This window comes from Procambarus clarkii, chromosome 43 (genome assembly GCF_040958095.1).
Source record: "Procambarus clarkii isolate CNS0578487 chromosome 43, FALCON_Pclarkii_2.0, whole genome shotgun sequence".
Taxonomy (NCBI): domain Eukaryota; kingdom Metazoa; phylum Arthropoda; class Malacostraca; order Decapoda; family Cambaridae; genus Procambarus; species Procambarus clarkii.
The window spans coordinates 4559898-4579874 of NC_091192.1; the positions used below are offsets into that span (position 1 = coordinate 4559898).

Below are 19977 nucleotides of genomic sequence, written 5' to 3' on the forward strand. Positions count from 1 at the left end.
AATCCTGCCTATATCAGACCTATATCAATCCTGCCTAACTTGTCAAAAATATTCGAAAAGCTAATCTACAAGCAGCTTTACTCTTTTCTAGCCAAACACAATATACTTAGCTCTTGTCAATATGGCTTCAGACCCAAAAAAAGCACTAACGATGCACTTATTAGTATGATTAACTTAATTCACGCAGCTCTTGATAAAAAGGAGTTTCCTGTTGGGTTATTTGTGGACCTGCGTAAGGCTTTTGACACTGTCAACCATCAAAACCTTCTTCTTAAATTACATCATTATGGAGTCAGAGGACACTCCCTGCAATACCTCAAATCTTATCTTACTGACAGGCTCCAGTATGTTTCTGTGAATAATACAATTTCTCCCACCCTACCCATCAACATTGGTGTTCCTCAGGGCAGCATACTTGGCCCTCTCCTCTTCCTCATCTACATTAATGACCTTCCAAATGCCTCCCAACACCTCAAACCAATTCTATTTGCTGACGACACAACCTTCATTTACTCCAGTCCTGACCCCCTTGCTCTAAATGCCACAGTAAATACTGAGCTAGAGAAAGTCCATCTTTGGCTAACTGCCAACAAACTCACCCTTAACATTGACAAAACGTTTTATATTCTGTTTGGCAATAAATCCTCTAATCAGATAAATCTCAAAATAAACAATACCCAAATTTGTAACAAATTAGATGGCAAATTCCTTGGCGTTCTCATCGACCACACGCTGAATTTCCAGGGTCACATTCTAAATATATCAAAAAAAGTTTCAAAAACTGTTGGCATTCTTTCTAAGATCAGATATTATGTACCCCGCCCTGCCCTGGTTACTCTCTATTACTCCCTCATCTATCCATACCTCAACTATGGTATTTGTGCTTGGGGTTCTACTACCCAAAATCATTTACGTCCTCTCATTACCCAACACAAAGCTGCTATTAGGACAATATCCAACTCTGGCCCCAGACAGCACTCGGTACCCTTACTCAAATCTCTGAATATGTTAGATATTAAGTCACTGCACATTCTCTCTTGTGTATTATACATATATAAAACGCTGAACTGTAATGCCAATCCTGACCTCAAAAGCTTCATTGAAGGTTGTAACAGAACCCATGAGCACCACACCAGGAATAAATACAGTTTTGATATTCCTAGAGTACGACTTAATCAAACTAGAAATGCTCTACAAATCAAGGGACCCAGAATGTGGAATGACCTTCCCAACCATGTTAAAGACTGTACCTCTCTCAACCAGTTTAAGATAAAAACTAAACACTTCCTAATAAATTCCCTGTAACCCACCTCACTCCTTTATTGTCAACCCATGTCTGTTATTTTATTATTATTATTTTTTTTTAATCAACACTGTTTGTCAACCTATTGTATTTGTGCTGCTTTTTCAGTCATGTTCCCCCTTTTTTTTTATCTTTATTTGTATTTGTTTTCAACACTTTTTATTCTTTATGCTCAATTAGTATTAAGTTCTAGATATTAATGTTTTTCTTGCCCGAAACGCATTGCGTAATAGTGGCTTTAGGCATTGTATGTACTAGCTCTATCTATATATCAATCCATTAATGTAACATCACTTGTATGTACCTTACCTGAATAAACATATTTATTTATTTATTTATTTATTTATTTATTTATTTATTTATTAAGGATGACGCCAACAAGGAAGCAGTGCTCTTAGTTTCACTGGGTACAGAATTATTAATTACCTAAGTGTAGTTACAGGATGAGAGCTACGCTCGTGGTGTCCCGTCTTCCCAGCACTCTTTGTCATATAACACTTTGAAATTACTGACGGTTTTGGCCTCCACCACCTTCTCCCCTAACTTGTTCCAACCGTCTACCACTCTGTTTACAAAAGTACATTTTTTTATATTTCTCCGGCAGCTTTGTTTCGTGAATTTAAATCTATGACCTCTTGTTCTTGAAGTTCCGGGTCTCAGGAATTTTTCCCTATCAATTTTATCGATTCTTGTTACTATTCTATATGTAGTGATCATATCGCCTCTTTTTTCTTCTATCTTCTAGTTTTTGCATATTTAATGCCTCTAACCTCTCTTCGTAGCTCTTGTTCTTCAGTTCTGGGAGCCACTTAGTAGCATGTCTTTGCACCTTTTCCAGTTTGTTGATGTGCTTCTTAAGATATGGGCACCACACAACCGCTGCATATTCTAGCTTTGGCCTAACAAAAGTCGTAAAACATTTCAAAAGTAGTGTCCTGGGTAACGTGTGTCCGCCAAAACTACCCCCCTCGCGAAGACCTGATTACTATGCTTCAACATCATTATATAGCGTAACCTTCATATCACAGGAGTTTGATGGATTTCCAGAAGAGGATGAAAAAGCAGCAGGAATCCGTACAGGATTTATTTGTGGAATTGAAGGCATTGGCGCAACCACTGCAACTTGGGATCACAGTTTAATGGCCGGGTGCAGGATCAGTTGTTCATGGCAGTAGAAAATGAGATTTTCTGATCGGGGAGAAAAAAGCAAGCCAGTATGGGGGGGACTTATTTATTAAATAGTATAAAGATGATAACTGCAGTAACACAATATGATCAATGTCAAATTGACTATAAGACAAAGTCTATAACATAGCTGAGTAGATACAGCGGTACTGCAAAATTTAATCTAAAGAGAATAAACAGTAGCACATTTATTAACAGATGCATAGTGCCAGTTAGCCAGATAATGCAAAGTTGCAGTAGACAAAATAACCTTATTACTATAATTAAAGTACAAGACAAATGTTATAACATAGTGAGTGGCACAGTCAGTACAGGTAAAGTAAATCTATCCAGGTAATATTCATTGGATCCTTTAATAAGAATATATATAGAGCCAAATAACAAGATAAGAGAAATGCTATAACCTAAGTGAGTTAATACTGTAAATATCAAGTGCGGCGAATGGTACATAGAAACAGGGAAGTGCCTGTTGTTAAATAGGAGGAAAATAACACAGACCAATTAGGCCTAGCCGCCAAGGAGAAAAGATATATATGAATTTCCCCGGATAATGGTAGAGCTTGCTAGTGCATAGCTTGCATGTAAAGTCTGCAACAATAACCAACTTGAAATACTACAAGGTGCACTTGACATATGGGAACTAGCTGCGGGCAGCGCTACACTTGGGAATCCGGCGCAGTACCCCCACTCTGCAGGCCAGTGCAGCCCCCCACCCACCCGTAGGGCGACGTGCCCGCTGGCCACAGAGGGAGTTGTCAGCGAGGGGGTGTAATGACGTCGTACCTGACGTAGGAGTAGAACGCGTCACTTTTCCATCTCTCGACTGCTATGATCGCCGCCGGTGCGAGGCCATCCTTTGACATCTGGGTGGCCCTGCATATTCGAAAGGAGTAGGGGCATAATCATTTGGAGGCAGTCCCAGCGCTGCAATGGCGGTGCGGAGCACCCTGGAGAAGTCTTGTCTGGTGACTGGGGCGCCCATCTGATCTTTGAATATAGGTCCTGGTTCCATGTCCCGCTGTCCAATGTACATTGCTATGGCGCGGACCAGGCAGTACTTGCTGTAGGGGTCTGCGCTCAGGGCTAAAGTTGGGGTGCAGCGCGTGCTGTGCTTGTAGGAGGCAAAAGCGATGTTGATTTCCGTCTTCGTTAAAGTTATCTGGTCCAGGCGTAGCGTGTGTTGTCCCTTCTCCACGTAGGTTGCCTCCCCCAGACGGAGGCAGGCGTGGAAAGCCAGGGAGAAGAGCGCTCGGTAGCAGGTCTTCTCGTAATCCGAGTCACAGACACCTCCCAAGGCCCCCAGCAGTCAATGCAGTAGGCGCCTGGTCACAGGCAGACGCCGTGCAGCTACCACTGAAGGATTCTTTGCCAGTTCCTTCATTTCAGATGCCATCACTAATTAATTTAGCTCCCAGCCAAAGAAAAAATTAAAAAATAAAAATTGGAAAAAACAAAAATTTGCATGGCCCCTAACACAAGGCCACACTTACTTCGATCGTGAAGAGATCCAGCTGGGTGTCCAGTTAGTAAAAATGAATCCTTTGCTAGATGAGCTGGACCCTAGGCTAACACACAACCGTTCTGCGGAAAACAAGAATTTTTAGTTTTGGCACTCAAAAATTAAATTTTTTCAATTTACTGTTCCTCCCGGTCAGGCCAACCACTTGTTATGAAAATTGGTGGGCTTGCTATGGGGGAACTGGTACTATTAAGGGGTAAGGGTAGTTATAATACAGAGTTATCAAATATGGGAGAGCTAAAAGGCCCGGCCCCCAAATAAAGTATAAGCGGTGCTGAATACTTGGCTACACACAAGGTCAGTCTAGAGGTTGATCATTGCCCTCCCACACAGGAAGAAGGAATACTCTGTTCTAACTTACTTATTTATTAACCCCTTAACAACCCCCCATATACACTCACACCAATAACAATAATAATTACTTTACCACACTATCTTACGTTAAAAGCCTTGGTCCACATAAGCAGGATACAAGGTTTACACTAATAACAAGCTAGGGTAAAGTACTACTGGATAAGCACTGAAGCTGGATGCAGCTTAGGGTATTGAGACCACGTGGTACCCTAATACAAAAACACAACACTTAGGGGTACCCAAAACACTGGCAAATACTACCCCCAGGTCTCACCAATCGTTGCTACCAGAGTAGGCACACTTAAACACACAGTACTTAACTTAATGGAACAGGAACTTAAGGTAAGGGAAATAAGTAAGAGGAGAAGGGAGGAGAGTAGGGGTGCAGCCACAGAGTAGGTCTCGTCTCCACGAACACCAGCCAGAAGAAGCACGCTCCCAGCGACCAGCTCAGGCCTCCCGCATGTGGTGGTGCCGGGAGGAGCCCAATTGATCGTGCAGCTAAGCACATTAAGAATCTTCCCCTATGCAACATATTGTTACTTTCCTCGTTCTCAGGGTAGTTAATCTTATAACAATGTTATACTTAATCCACATCAAGCTCAAGAGTTTGAATGCTTGTGAGCAACAAGATTCGTCCTACGTTTGGCAGGGAAGATACGAACAGAGACACATCGACTTGCGTTTTGCTAATCTAACATAGCTTATTTAGTTCAATTTTGACCTTTGGTTTCCACTGAGGAACCCAGGGTCGTAACAGGCAGCGCGGGCAGTAGTGCTTGAAGGAACATGATGTAAAACTGCAGCCTCTGCAGTTTGCAGACTGCAGGTCCCCTCGAGTGGTAGGCAAAGCCCGGGGGAGCCCTGCGGCCCGGGCGCTAGAGAGGGTAAGGGCTGCCGGCCGACCTGCCTCCTGCCTTTTTGTCTGAACGGCGACGTGTGCGACGCGCTGGACCGAGCGGAATTCCAAGTCCAGCCTGTAATCGAGCCAAGAACAGTCCGACCTCTCCTTGTCCCATCTGAAGGCTTTGTCGTACCACATCCAGTCACCTTTAAGGGTCCCCTTCATGGTCTTGACGTACCGGGCGTAAGTGAGCAGGGCCTGAGCCTCGGCCGGGTGCTTCTCGATACAATACAATACAATACAATACAATTTTATTTAGGTAAGGTACATACATACAATAAATATTTACAAGGATTGTTTAACTTATAGGTAGAGCTAGTACATACAATGCCTAAAGCCACTATTACACAAAGCGTTTCGGGCATGATAAACTTAAATGACAAGCTTAATACTAATTGAGCATAATGAGTAGAATGAAAACAAGAAATGAAAACATAGATGAAAAAGCAGCACAAATACAATTATGTCGACAAACAGCGCTCTTTAAAGAAAAAAACAGACATTGGTTGACAATAGAAGGGTAAGGTAGGTTACAGGGAATTTATTAGGTATAGCTTCGCTTTTAACTTAAAAAGTTAAATGTAGTATCATTTTATTTTATCATTTTATCAAAAGTTAAATGTAACTTAAATGTAGTTAAAAGTATCGATGTAGATCGTAGCATAGATGTCGAAGCCATGCGCCCACTGGTCCGGCGTCAGGGGCGGCTGCTTCTTACCAAACGCCTGGGGGTCAGTGGTGGGCACGGGGCGCGTCTCGTAGGGTCCTGCTTCACGCTCATAAGCGAGCAACTCCCTGAGGTCGACGTACTTTTTTGCCCAGACCTTTTCCCGGAGGACCTGAGGTACGTGTACGCCCAGGAGTGGGATGGAGGAAGCCTGAGGTGCCCGAAGGTGTCCCAGCCAAGGGCTAGTAAGTGAGGGAGAAGCACTCACCCTGGGAGACTCACCATAAGAGGACAGGCTGGAGGAGCTGGCACGGCGCCTCGACGTATGCCCCCTGGCCCTGGATCGAGGGCGACGCTCGGTGGGGAAGGGCGAGGGGGCTGGGACGGCCGGGGCAGGGACGGCCACGGCACCTCCCCCGTCCCGGTGGCCTGCGCCTGAGGAGGGCCCACGTGCCTGCGCAATGAGGGCCTGCAGCGTCGTCCAGTCATCTGCTGAAAGGGTTGGTAGCTGTGTCACTGTGCCACCCGTTGCTTTGCCTGCATTGCGCAGCTGAGAAGTGCGCCCGCCGTCCGTGTCCGAACCAGCCGAGGAGGCCTCTGTAGAAGGGGAGGCAAAGCGTGCGGGCTTGGTCCGCGCCCTGGCCGGCTGTGTCCTTGCTTCGCTACATTGCTGTCCTCGCGTTGACGCCATCTGTAATTACCTAAGTGTAGTTACAGGATGAGAGCTACGCTCGTGGTGTCCCGTCTTCCCAGCACTCTTTGTCATATAACACTTTGAAACTACTGACGGTCTTGGCCTCCACCACCTTCTCCCCTAACTTGTTCCAACCGTCTACCACTCTGTTTGCGAAAGTGAATTTTCTTATATTTCTTCGGCATCTGTGTTTAGCTAGTTTATATCTATGACCTCTTGTTCTTAACGTTCCAGGTCTCAAGAAATCTTCCCTATCGATTTTATCAATTCCTGTTACTATTTTGTATGTAGTGATCATATCACCTCTTTTTCTTCTGTCTTCTAGTTTTGGCATATTTAATGCCTCTAACCTCTCCTCGTATAGCTATTGCCCTTCAGTTCTGGGAGCCACTTAGTAGCATGTCTTTGCACCTTTTCCAGTTTGTTGATGTGCTTTTTAAGATATCGGCACCACACAACTGCTGCATATTCTAGCTTTGGCCTAACAAAAGTCGTGAACAATTTCTTTAGTATATCGCCATCCATGTATTTAAAAGCAATTCTGAAGTTAGAAAGCGTGGCATAGGCTCCTCGCACAATATTCTTTATGTGGTCCTCAGGTGATAGTTTTCTATCTAGAACCACCCCTAGATCTCTTTCTTTATCAGAATTCTTTAAAGATTTCTCACATAATATATAGGTTGTGGGGGGTCTATGTTCTCCTATTCCACATTCCATAACATGGCATTTATTAACATTAAATTCCATTTGCCAAGTGGCGCTCCATGTACTTATTTTGTCCAGGTCTTCTTGAAGGGCATGACAATCATCTAAGTTTCTTATCCTTCCTATTATCTTAGCATCATCAGCAAACATGTTCATATAATTCTGTATACCAACTGGTAGATCATTTATGTACACAATAAACATCACTGGTGCAAGAACTGAACCCTGTGGTACTCCACTTGTGACATTTCTCCAGTCCGATACATTGCCTCTGATCACAGCCCTCATTTTTCTATCAGTCAGAAAATTTTTCATCCATGTTAGAAGCGTACCTGTCACTCCTCCAATATTTTCCAGTTTCCAGAACAACCTCTTATGTGAAACTCTGTCGAAAGCCCTTTTTAGATCCAGATAGATGCAGTCAACCCAACCATCTCTTTCCTGTAATATCTCTGTTGCTCGATCATAGAAACTGAGTAAATTCGATACACAGTATCTTCCAGATCGAAAACCATACTGTCTGTCTGATATTATATCATTTCTCTCCAGGTGTTCTACCCATTTAGTTTTAATTATTTTTTCCAATATTTTGACTATTACACTTGTCATTGATACCGGTCTATAATTAAGGGGGTCTTCCCTGCTTCCACTTTTGTAGATTGGAACTATGTTAGCCTTTTTCCACACATCAGCTTTCAACTCCTGTATACAGGGATGCCTGAAAAATCAGTTGAAGAGGAATGCTGAGCTCAGGTGCATATTCTCTCAGAACCCATGGTGAAACTCCATCTGGACCAACTGCTTTGTTCTTATTTAGCTCCTTGAGCATTTTTTCCACTTCGTCTCTGGACACCTCTATGTGCTCTATGTTGTTCTCTGGAATTCTTATTGTATCTGGTTCCCTGAAGATTTCATTTTGTACAAACACACTTTGGAACTTTTCGTTTAATGTTTCACACATTTCCTTTTCATTTACCGTGAATCTATTTCCCATTTTCAACCTCTGAATATTATCCTTTACCTGCAATTTGTTGTTTATGAATTTATAGAACAGACCTGGTTCTGTTTTGCATTTGTCTGCAATCCCTTTTTCAAAGTTTCTCGCATCTTTGTATCGCTGGTATGTTTGGGGGTTCGGCCTCTTCCTGTATTGATTCTATTTTTGTGTCTTTTGGTCTCTGGCCGTCTCGCACTTTCTGTTGAACCAATCCTGTTTCCTAGTTCTGCTTCTCTGTTTTGGTATAAAATTTTTCGTGCCTTTATCATATATTTCACAAAACCTGACATACATCTCATTCACTTCCTTGCCTAGCAACAAGTCTGTCCAATTATACTCACTAAAAAATTTTCTAAGGTTGCCCTGTGCCCTCTTTCATGTTGCAGAAGTTGGGTGGTCCAGCTTCTCACCACTGTGGAAAGAGGGAACGTTAGTGACAGCCTGACTAACCTGGCGACAGGCATGGGGGAAAAAACCCGGCTGCCGCACCTGCTAGCATAACATACACCACCGCAACTAAAAGCAGATACAGACACAATGCCGGGGATAGTAATAGATAGAAACTCACAGGCACGAAGGAGGGGGGTGAGGGAAGATAAGCAGACGTAGGAGGTAACCATGCAAGGTGACGGCTCCCACAGGCGCACCCGCACGACTGGGGGGGAAACGAAAATAACAGATGGCTGAGGAGAAGATAACGTCGCCGAGGCACACTGAACGGCACCCAACCCGGTCTGAGAAAGGACATAGGCCCAAAGGCAAAGGCGAGTGGGCGTAAACAACTTAGAATGAAATGGAAGAATGCAGAAGTAAGAGGGCAAGTACCGAGTAAACAAGGGAACCGAGGGGGGGGGGGGGGCACCCGGTAAGCCGCAACTTGTTCACCGAGTTGGCCTTACCTAAACGTACAGAGTCAAGGGGGAGACAAGCATAAATGTAACCCAGAAAAGGAAACATGCAGCTGGCAATGCATAGCCTGCAGAAGGCGAGTAGGGCTGAGGAAGACTGAACGAAACAGGTCCAAGATAACTTAAAGCAAGGGGCATGAGGCCCGTGACACAGCAACGACCCCAACGCGGCTGAAATACCCAATAGCTTGTAGCGAGTTTAATCTTATACTCGCTCCATTATCTCATTATCTTAATAGCATAACTAATTACAGAAGCTACAATCCTTTCCCCAATTACAGGTAATACTCTTCTCACCTTGTTGGAGGAAGCTGAGGTGTAATCACCATATAACCAGCGATTTGATGAATAGAAGACACGGGAGATATCTCTCGTCACGCAGGGTGCAGTCGCACCTCCACAGATCTCCAGTATCATCTATTGATACTGGAAATGGCTCAAAAGGGCCACCAATTATGGGCTATTCATGCCCATGCCACCTTTTGGGTGGCTTAATCTTCATCAATCGAATAGAAGACAGTTCAATTTCCACAGTCAACAATGTAGCACTCGGCGTGTACAGTCCTAATCAACCCAAGAAGCTACAGCTTCTTGGGTTGAGAGCAGACACAGAGCAGACAGACTACGACCGCATCGAGCCGCCACGCTCTCGCTCCCCGAGTTCAGACACTCACAATTCTCAATCGAGCTGCCACGCTCTCCCACATAGAGCTCCACGACTCCGGCCTCACTCAGCTCTCTGCTCTGCTCTAGGCTTCGTCTCAATGTCTGCGACACTGCTGTATCCAGGACTACTAAATAAATATGAAACTCACTAAACACTGTGTATCTAATCAACCCAACAACGTAACATAAACGTACGTTACAAGCTTAAAGGCGAAAGCGCCAGTTAAACACCCGTAATTGTAGACCAAGAAGATTAACTATGCAACAAGAGCGAAGCATAGCTTGCGGGATAAATGCAGAGGTAAACTAATCCTACATGTAGGCCGGAATAAGCTAAGCAAGAGGCCAAAAAAAAAGGGGGGGGGCGAGAGCTGCAACTAGCACGACCTAGTTGACTTTACTTAATAACTTAAAGTCGAAAGCAAAAGTTAAACACCAAAAATGAAAACCCAGAGAAGAAAGTTAAACAGTACTTGAATAAACAAAGCAAGGGGCAAGAGGCCCGCAACACAGCTACCAGCACATGCTAGCTGACCTTACACAGTAGCATAGAAGCAACAAGCGGAGATAAACAACAAATGGAACCGGGGGAAGAACATAAATAAACAGCGAGAGCTAAGCGTAAACGGGAATAAATTGAGAGAAACTAAACATAAATGCAGGGCCAGAAACTTAAAGCAAGAGGCGAGGGCCCGCGATACTGCATCTAACCATCCTAGCTGCCTTAAAAATACAACGGCGAAGCAAAGGGAACAAACGAACTGTAGACACGACCAAGGAAATAAACTAGAACATGGCAAATGCAACAAAGAGAAATAAATTATGGTAAGCTAAATGGAACATTTCGCCCTATGATAAATAAATACCAAATTTACAATAACAAACATAAATGATGCACAGCATAAATGTAACCAAATAAGTAACATGAAATAAATTATGGTAGGCTAAATGGAACATTTCGCCCTATAATAAATAAATAACAATTTTACAATAACAAAACATAAATGATGCACAACATAAATATAACCAAATAAGTAACATGAATATACTGCAAGAGCTAAGCGTAAAATACTGTAAAAAAAAAAATTCTGAGGAAACTAGGCAAAATGCAAGGCCAGGAAAACGTAAAGCGAAAATAAGGGCCCGCAAATACTGCATCTAGCACATCCTGGCTGACTTTACTTAATAACGTAAGGCAAGGTAAAAGTGAAACAAACATACTGTAACACAGCAAACGTAAAATAAACATGCGACATGAGCAAAGCATCAAATGTAGGAGTAAATTATGGTAGGCTGCTTGGAAATGCGAATCCAGGGGAATCTGAAAGTAGGTGTGACAATGCTGAAATGTAGAACATAATTATAGGAATAAGAGCAAGGCATAACACGGGAAATCTGCAAGTACAAATAAGGATATATAATCAGCATGTAGAGAAAAGTGAACCAGCAGGCCCTAAAAGGAGCTGGCTTGTTCAAATGTCAAGACAAACAATAAAGCACTACCAAAATAACATGGGCAGGAGGAGAAGCCAAGGAATAAAATCCAGGAGGAGAATAAGCGTAAGGGCGCCTCCTGGCCGCCATTCTAAAATGAAGAAATAAGGTTAACGAGTGTAAATAAATAATTTACCTTTATTTATTTTAATAAAAATAAATAATTTTACCTTACTTTACCTGCGTAAAGCTTTTGACACTGTCAACCACCAAAACCTTCTTCTTAAATTACATCATTATGGAGTCAGAGGACACTCCCTACAATACCTCAAATCTTATCTTACTGACAGGCTCCAGTATGTTTCTGTGAATAATACAATTTCTCCCACCCTACCCATCAACATTGGTGTTCCTCAGGGCAGCATACTTGGCCCTCTCCTCTTTCTCATCTACATTAATGACCTTCCAAATGCCTCCCAACACCTCAAACCAATTCTATTTGCTGACGACACAACCTTCATTTACTCCAGTCCTGACCCCCTTGCTCTAAATGCCACAGTAAATACTGAGCTAAATAAAGTCCATCTTTGGCTAACTGCCAACAAACTCACCCTTAACATTGACAAAACTTTCTATATTCTGTTTGGCAATAAATCCTCTAATCAAATAAATCTCAAAATAAACAATACCCAAATTTGTAACAAATTAGATGGCAAATTCCTTGGCATTCTCATTGACCAAAAGCTGAATTTCCAGGGACACATTCTAAATATATCAAAAAAAGTTTCAAAAACTGTGGGCATTCTTTCTAAGATCAGATATTATGTACCACGCCCTGCCCTGGTGACTCTCTATTACTCCCTTATCTATCCATATCTCAACTATGGTATTTGTGCTTGGGGCTCTACTACCCAAAATCACTTACGTCCTCTAATTACTCAACACAAAGCTGCTATTAGGACAATATCCAATTCTGGCCCCAGACATCACTCGGTACCCCTACTCAAATCTCTGAATATGTTAGACATTAAGTCACTGCACATTCTCTCATGTGTATTATACATATATAAAACGCTAAACTATAATGCCAATCATGATCTCAAAAGCTTCATAGAAGGTTGTAACAGAACCCATGAGCACTACACCAGAAATAAATACAGTTTTGATATTCCTAGAGTACGACTTAATCAAACTAGAAATGTTCTACAAATCAAGGGGCCCAGAATGTGGAATGACCTTCCCAACCATGTTAAAGACTGTACCTCTCTCAACCAGTTTAAGATAAAAACGAAGCTATACCTAATAAATTCCCTGTAACCTACCTTACCCTTCTATTGTCAACCAATGTCTGTTTTTTTTTAAAGAGCGCTGTTTGTCGACATAATTGTATTTGTGCTGCTTTTTCAGCTATGTTTTCATTTCTTGTTTTCATTCTACTCTTTATGCCCAATTAGTTTTAAGCTTGTCATTTAAGTTTTTCATGCCCGAAACGCTTTGCGTAATAGTGGCTTTAGGCATTGTATGTACTAGCTCTACCTATAAGTCAACCAATCTTTGTAAGAATTTCTTGTATGTATGTACCTTACCTAAATAAACATTTTATTTTTATTTTTTTTTTTTTTTTAATTAACAGCGATAAATATGAGTCGCCCGACGGCCGGCCTCACAACAACAAGGTGAGGACGCTTAGAGTACCGGGCTGAGCGGGGAGGGGGGGGGGCTAAGTTTCCTCCTGAAGACGCTTCGACACAGCCACTTGCTGAGAAAATCCGGGCCCCGGGCAACAGTGAGGGCCACCACCCCCATCCAGGGCTCCTGCCCCTGGTTCTGGACGCCGAAGACTTAACGAACATCGAGGGGACGAGTCCTCCTGGCTTGCCGGCTGCAACGTCGACGCCAAACCCTGGACCTGTGGCGCTTACCGTTAGACGAAAACCTACCGTAGCGGCATCCGGGACGCCTGCAGACGTCGTCGGGCTGATCGCAGGACCGTGCTCCGACGCCAGCAGGCCCACTCCGACGTTGAAGAACGCCTGACGACGCAAGACGGACGGGCAGGCGGACAGGCGGACGAACGCTGAACTTGCAACGGAGAGAGGAATCTGTGCACAACGTATGGACAAGGCACTTTGACGAACGTACCGGGCTACACCGGCCAGGCGGAAGCGCCTGGGAACCAACCTGCCGGACAACAGGTTGTCCGCCAGACGTAAGGTCTGGGAACAACGGTCCTGGTTACCCCGGCAGGCGAACTGGACACGTGCCTGTGGGGCCCCGGACCGACGAAAACAGCTTGAACTAACGCACCGGGCTACACCGGCCAGATGTAACGTCTGGGTACAACATGCCGGGCTACACCGGACAGACGGACGTCTGGGGACAACGTGCCGGGCGACACATCCGAGGAAAACATACCTGGGGACTCCGGGCCGACAAAGCGGCCTGGGACTAAATCCCCGGGCAACACCGGCCAGACGAGACGTCCGTGGACGAATGTGCCTAGCTGAGGATACAACGCGCACGCCATGGACCCCCGTGGCCTACCCACCAGGCATTGCCACAAGGCATGACTCATGGCCCCCACACAAGCACGCCCAGACGGGCGCAGGGCAGCCCTAGCCCCGAACGAGGGAAAGCCGCAGCGCAAAGCCACGTGGATTAGCACCCAAATAAGGGAACAGGAAGGGCAGAACACAGCCCAGGCGGGCGCTCCACAGAGCGCCGTGCCACGTGGGCAGCACGACCAGGACATGTGCCCCGGAGCAGGCCCGGGCGAAGGGCCGGAACCTGGCCACAAGTCGTCGCCGACGGCGACACATGGCTACACTCAGGGAAACCTGGCCCCTCGGGACAGCCCAGGGATACCCAGCAGACCGGCAACAGGGAACACTCGAGGGAAGGACGCCTAAACACGCCCAGTCGACCAGACACGTGGTCGATGCCGGCAAGGCATGGGTCCCCAAGGGCAGTGCCCAAAGGGCATAGAGCCACCTATGCCTGGCCACGTAGCGACGCCGCCAAGAGCTACGCCGGGCTGCCCTCGGGACCCCAGGCAGGGCGCACACCCGGGCACGACACGCTGCGGGCCCCCCAGGGCACGTACAGGCACGGCTGGACAGAGCCCCCACCTGGGCTGAAACCGAACGCAGTCTGCTAAGGACGCGGCCCAGCACACGCCGGCCCTAAGCAAGGCCACACAGCAAGCATAGCACCGTAGCGCCCGACACGGGCCCAAAAGAGCGCCCCTGCACTCCCGGGAAGCTTAACAGCAGAAAGCCCGAGGGACTAGCTAAGGCGGCACACACAGACCGCGAGGGGACGGCGCTAGGCACACGCCACACTGGGGAGGTCCTGACTAGAATTGAACAGAAAAGCCTCACCTTGGGGTTAGAAGTGTAGGGCAGGAGGCCACTGCTGGATCAGTCTGGGATGTCGAGGGCCCCATAATGTCCGAGAGAGAGAGAGAGGTCAGGTACCGAGGCAGCTGACGTGATGTCCATCTCGTGCGACGTCAGACGTCCGGAGAGTGAGTTGCGAGGGCAGGCGAAGTGTTACAAATAATATGTGTGGGGCTTCTAAGGGGGACTGGTACTATTAAGGGGTAAGGGTAGTTAGAAGACAGAGTATCAAATATGGGAGAGCTAAAAGGCCCGGCCCTCAAAATAAACTATCCACAGTAGTAATAACTTGCTACTAGACCATATATGTTAGTCTAAGGGTTGATCAACGCACTCCCACACTGGAAGAAGGGATACTCTGTAATTCATGTACTTATTTATTAACCCCTTAACAACCCCCCATATACACTCACACCAATAACAATAATAATAACTTTACCACACTATCTTACGTAAAAAGCCTTGGTCCACCTAGGCAGGATACAAGGTTTACACTAATAACAAGCTAGGGTAAAGTACTACTGGATAAGCACTGAAGCTGGATGCAGCTTAGGGTAGTGAGACCATGTGGTACCCTACTACAAAACACAACACTTAGGGGTACCCAAAACACTGGCAAATACTATCCCCAGGTCTCACCAATATTTACTACCAGAGTAGGCACACTTAACACCATATAATACTTAACTTAAGGGTACAGGAACTTAGGGTAAGGGAAATAAGTAAGAGGAGAAGGGAGGAGATTAGGGGTGCAGCCACAGAGTAGGTCTCGTCCGCACGAACGCCAGCCAGAGAAGGACCTCCTAGCGACCGGCTAGGCCTCCCATGTCGTGGTGCCGGAAGGAGCCTAATTGATCGTGCAGCTAAGCACATTAAAGATCTTCCCCTATGCAACGTATTGTTACTTTACAAATGATTAGAAAGTATTAGTAAGCAAAGTTGGTGCCTATGTTATTATTTAATAATCAACCCCCAGCTCAGTCTTTAAATGCTCTTTGAGAAACAATAATAGTCTTACGTCTGGCAGGGAAGATACAAACAATTGCCGTTCGAGATGCACTCAACTGTACTACCAGAAAGTTTAATAGCTCAATTTTGACCTCCGGTTTCCACTGGAGAACCCAGGGTCGTAACACGAAGTGAGGGCAGAGCCCCTCTTTACCCCAGTATTTATATGGCCCCAGACTGCCCGCGCAATGCGATGTGCAATTGTTTTTTTCTCCACCATCAGAAACATCTCCGCCTGTGAAGCAGAGGCCATTTAGGTGCGCAAAGCTTCGAAAAGTTATTTTAGTTCAGTTCATTTATTATGCACCCCATACCCATCTTGTGGGCGGTAGTGGAAAGGGTTATAGAGGCACATAATGGGCTCAGGGACTGAACCCCACAATTCATTTAGCTAAGCATGTTACATGCTTGTTTAAAAAACTATTGGCATTCTTTCTAAGATCAGATATTATGTACCCCGCTCTGCCCTGGTGACTCTATTACTCCCTCATCTATCCATATCTCAACTATGGTATTTGTGCTTGGGGTTCTACTACCCAAAATCATTTATGTCCTCTAATTACTCAACACAAAGCTGCTATTAGGACAATATCCAACTCTGGCCCCAGACATCACTCGGTACCCCTACTCAAATCTCTGAATATGTTAGATATTAAGTCACTGCGCATTCTCTCATGTGTATTATACATATATAAAACGCTGAACTGTAATGCCAATCCTGACCTCAACAGCTTCATTGAAGGTTGTAACAGAACCCATGAGCACCACACCAGAAATAAATACAGTTTTGATATTCCAAGAGAACGACTTAATCAAACTAGAAATGCTCTACAAATCAAGGGACCCAGAATGTGGAATGACCTTCCCAACCATGTTAAAGACTGTACCTCTCTCAACCAGTTTAAGATAAAAACGAAGCACTACCTAATAAATTCCCTGTAACCTACCTTACCCCTCTATTGTCAACCCATGCATGTTTTTTTTTAAACAATGCTGTTTGTCGACCTCATTGTATTTGTGCTGCTTTTTCAGCCATGTTCCCCCTTCTTTTATCTCTATTTTTATTTGTTCTCAACACATTTTATTCTTTATACCCAATTGGTATTAAGCTTTAGTCATTAATGTTTTACCTGCCCGAAACGCTTTGCGTAATAGTGGCTTTAGGCATTCCGGCTTCGCTGGCCTACGGAGTGGGGGTGCTGCGCCGGATCCCCAAGTCTAGGGCTGCCCGCAGCTACTTACCATATGTCAAGTCTCTTGTAGTGCAAGTTGGGGGTTGCAGACTTTACATGTAAACTAGGCACTAGCATATCATTACCCCTGGAAATTCTTATCTATTCTTTTCTATGCCCTCTGTGTATACAGAATATATTTTATACATACTGTACTGGCTGTGCCACTCAATTAACTCTGGCATTGTTTTTAATTATAGTATTAAGCTGATTGCGAGTACTGCAACATTGCTTCGGCTAGCTGGCACTAGGCACGGTTAATGTCCTACGACTCATTCCCTTAGTTGCACCTTTGCAGTACTGGCATTCTACTCAGTCATGTTACACGACATCTTTTATTATGGTGCAGCAGTTGCTCTGTAAACATTACTTAATAAATTAAGGTCCCCCCACTCCTGGCTTGTTTTCTCTCCCCGAACAGAATAGTGGCTTTAGGCATTGTATGTACTAGCTCTATCTATAAATCCATCAATCTTGGTAAAATCTCTTGTATGTATGTAACTTACCTAAATAAACATTTTTCTTTCTTTCTTTCTTTCTTTCTTTCTTTCTTTCTTTCTTTCTTTCTTTCTTTCTTTCTTTCTTTCTTTCTTTCTTTATTTTTATTTATTTATTATATTTTTTTATTTATTTATTTATCTATCTATCTATCTATCTATCTATCTATCTATCTATCTATCTATCTATCTATCTATCTGTCTATCTATCTATCTATCTATCTATCTATCCCCCCATGCCTGTGCCTATGATTTGCCTATGTTTATTATTCAACTTTTCTTTGATTTCATTTATTACCTAGGTTGCCTAGCCTTGCCATGCTCCCTTACTCCATTGTACTCCTGGCTTTGCCTGCATCTCAAATTGCAAATTGTTACTTACAGTGTACCTGAGAGTACTTGTAAGCAATCTACCTCATTTTTCATTTTTGCTCAATTCGTTTTTGTATTGCTTAGTCTTGTTTATATTTTTGTTTTGTATTTCTATATGTTTTGTTTTGTATAGTCCATGTTTAATGTTTTTTCTTTAATCTCATTTATTACCTAGGTTGCCTAGCCTCGCCATGCTCCCTTACTCCATTGTACCCCTGGCTTTGCCTGCATCTCAAATTGCAAATTGTTACTTACAGTGTACCTGAGAGTACTTGTAAGCAATCTACCTCATTTTTCATTTTTGCTCAATTCGTTTTTGTATTGCTTAGTCTTGTTTATATTTTTGTTTTGTATTTCTATATGTTTTGTTTTGTATAGTCCATGTTTATATGTTTTTTCTTTAATCTCATTTATTACCTAGGTTGCCTAGCCTAGCCATACTCCCTTACTCCATTGTACCCCTGTAAGCCCCTTGTAAGCTACCTTTTTTTTTTCTTTTGTTATTCATTTTGTGTTTGTTTTGTACAGTATTGTGTACATTTTTTCCCTATTTTATAGCTTATTTCTACCTTGTAATTTGCCTCTCTTTCCTTGTTTTTCCTGCAATCAGCTTTTTTTATGCAGACAAGTATAGACCCAGAACTTAACCTCTTATCCACTATCTATGACAATAATCACTTTAATGATCTAAATTGCAGATATTTTGCAGCACATGATGTAAACAATGTATTAACTCATAATCACAATATCTCTGTAATCAACTTGAACGTTAGATCCCTAGGTAAACACTTCGATGATGTTAGTGCCTTGATTGAAGCTATTGACAACAAATTCTCTTTTATTATACTTACTGAAACATGGTTGAAAGAGGATACTACTCAACTCTTTAACATGCCTAACTACTCAGCAATTCACAACTGTCGTCAACTTCAGAGAGGTGGTGGCACTGCTCTTTACTACCACCAAGAACTAACATGCTTAAAAGAAATTAGAACTAGAGACTGCTATGGGGAGTATATCTTCGCCAGCTTCAGAGTCAAGGGTGCCGAGTCTGTCCTGTCTGTGGGTGCAGTTTATAGAATTCCTAACACTGATGTGTCCGAATTCAACTCAAACCTTAGAAATCTAATACTTGATAACAGACTGAACAAAAACCACCTAATTATCGCAGGGGACTTTAATATTGACCTCTGTGAGCCAGAACACCCTACTGCTGTTAGCTTCCTCAACTGTATGAATTCCTGCTTCCTCATACCCTTAATCACTAGACCTACTAGAATCACTGATAGCACTGCCACGACTCTAGATCACATCTGGACAAACATAACCTCTCCGCTTACTGCAGGTATAATCACCGATAGCACTACAGACCATTACCCCACATTTCTCTTAACTAACATTAGCAAACCACCTCTTGAGTCAAGAGAGATACGTTTTAGACTGCACAATGAAACTGCTATAGACAATTTTATAACGGCTGCTGATAATGTCAACTGGGAGTCCGAGTTAGGTAACATAGAGGACATCAACCTAGCAGTGCAATCTTTTCTTCAAAAAACTCTTAGCCTTTATAACACCCAGCCGGTTTGGGAGCCGGTCGGCCGAGTGGACAGCACGCTGGATTTGTGATCCTGTGGTCCTGGGTTCGATCCCAGGCGCCGGTGAGAAACATTGGGCAAAGTTTCTTTCACCCTATGCCCCTGTTACCTAGCAGTAAAATAGGTACCTGGGTGTTAGTCAGCTGTCACGGGCTATTATTGGTTTACTCTAGACCATCTATTCCATGAATAAGTACTGTTAATTAACCAATCTATCCCATGAACTTTACAATTTTAATCTATCCAAACTATACCATGCCTATATTACTGTTCAACCTAACCATCCTATACCTTGTATAGTCCTGCTTTAATCTACCCAAATTATCCATGATTATCACTGTTTACTCTTTTATTTGTTCAGCTTAAATACAAGTATATTATATCTTTTATTTGTTCAGCTTAAATACAAGTATATTATAATACGGTCTTAAGCTATTTACTTGTTCAGTTTCAGTTTGTCTTGTATTTACTCCGCTATTTATTCTGTTTCTAGCACTGCTTACGCCTTATGCCTTTCTTACTGTTTTGGCCTCGCT

The 19977-nt window shown here is 43.7% G+C and overlaps 1 long non-coding RNA gene across 1 annotated transcript; it reads right to left on the reverse strand.

The window, feature by feature from the left end:
* Positions 1-2520: 2520 nt before the first annotated feature.
* LOC138349988 (uncharacterized) lies at positions 2521-9010 on the reverse strand. Its single transcript, XR_011221955.1, has 3 exons — positions 8897-9010; positions 8670-8740; positions 2521-4069 (listed from the first exon to the last, which is right to left on the reverse strand). It is a non-coding gene; the product is annotated as an uncharacterized lncRNA (long non-coding RNA).
* Between the last annotated feature and the right edge of the window lie 10967 nt (positions 9011-19977).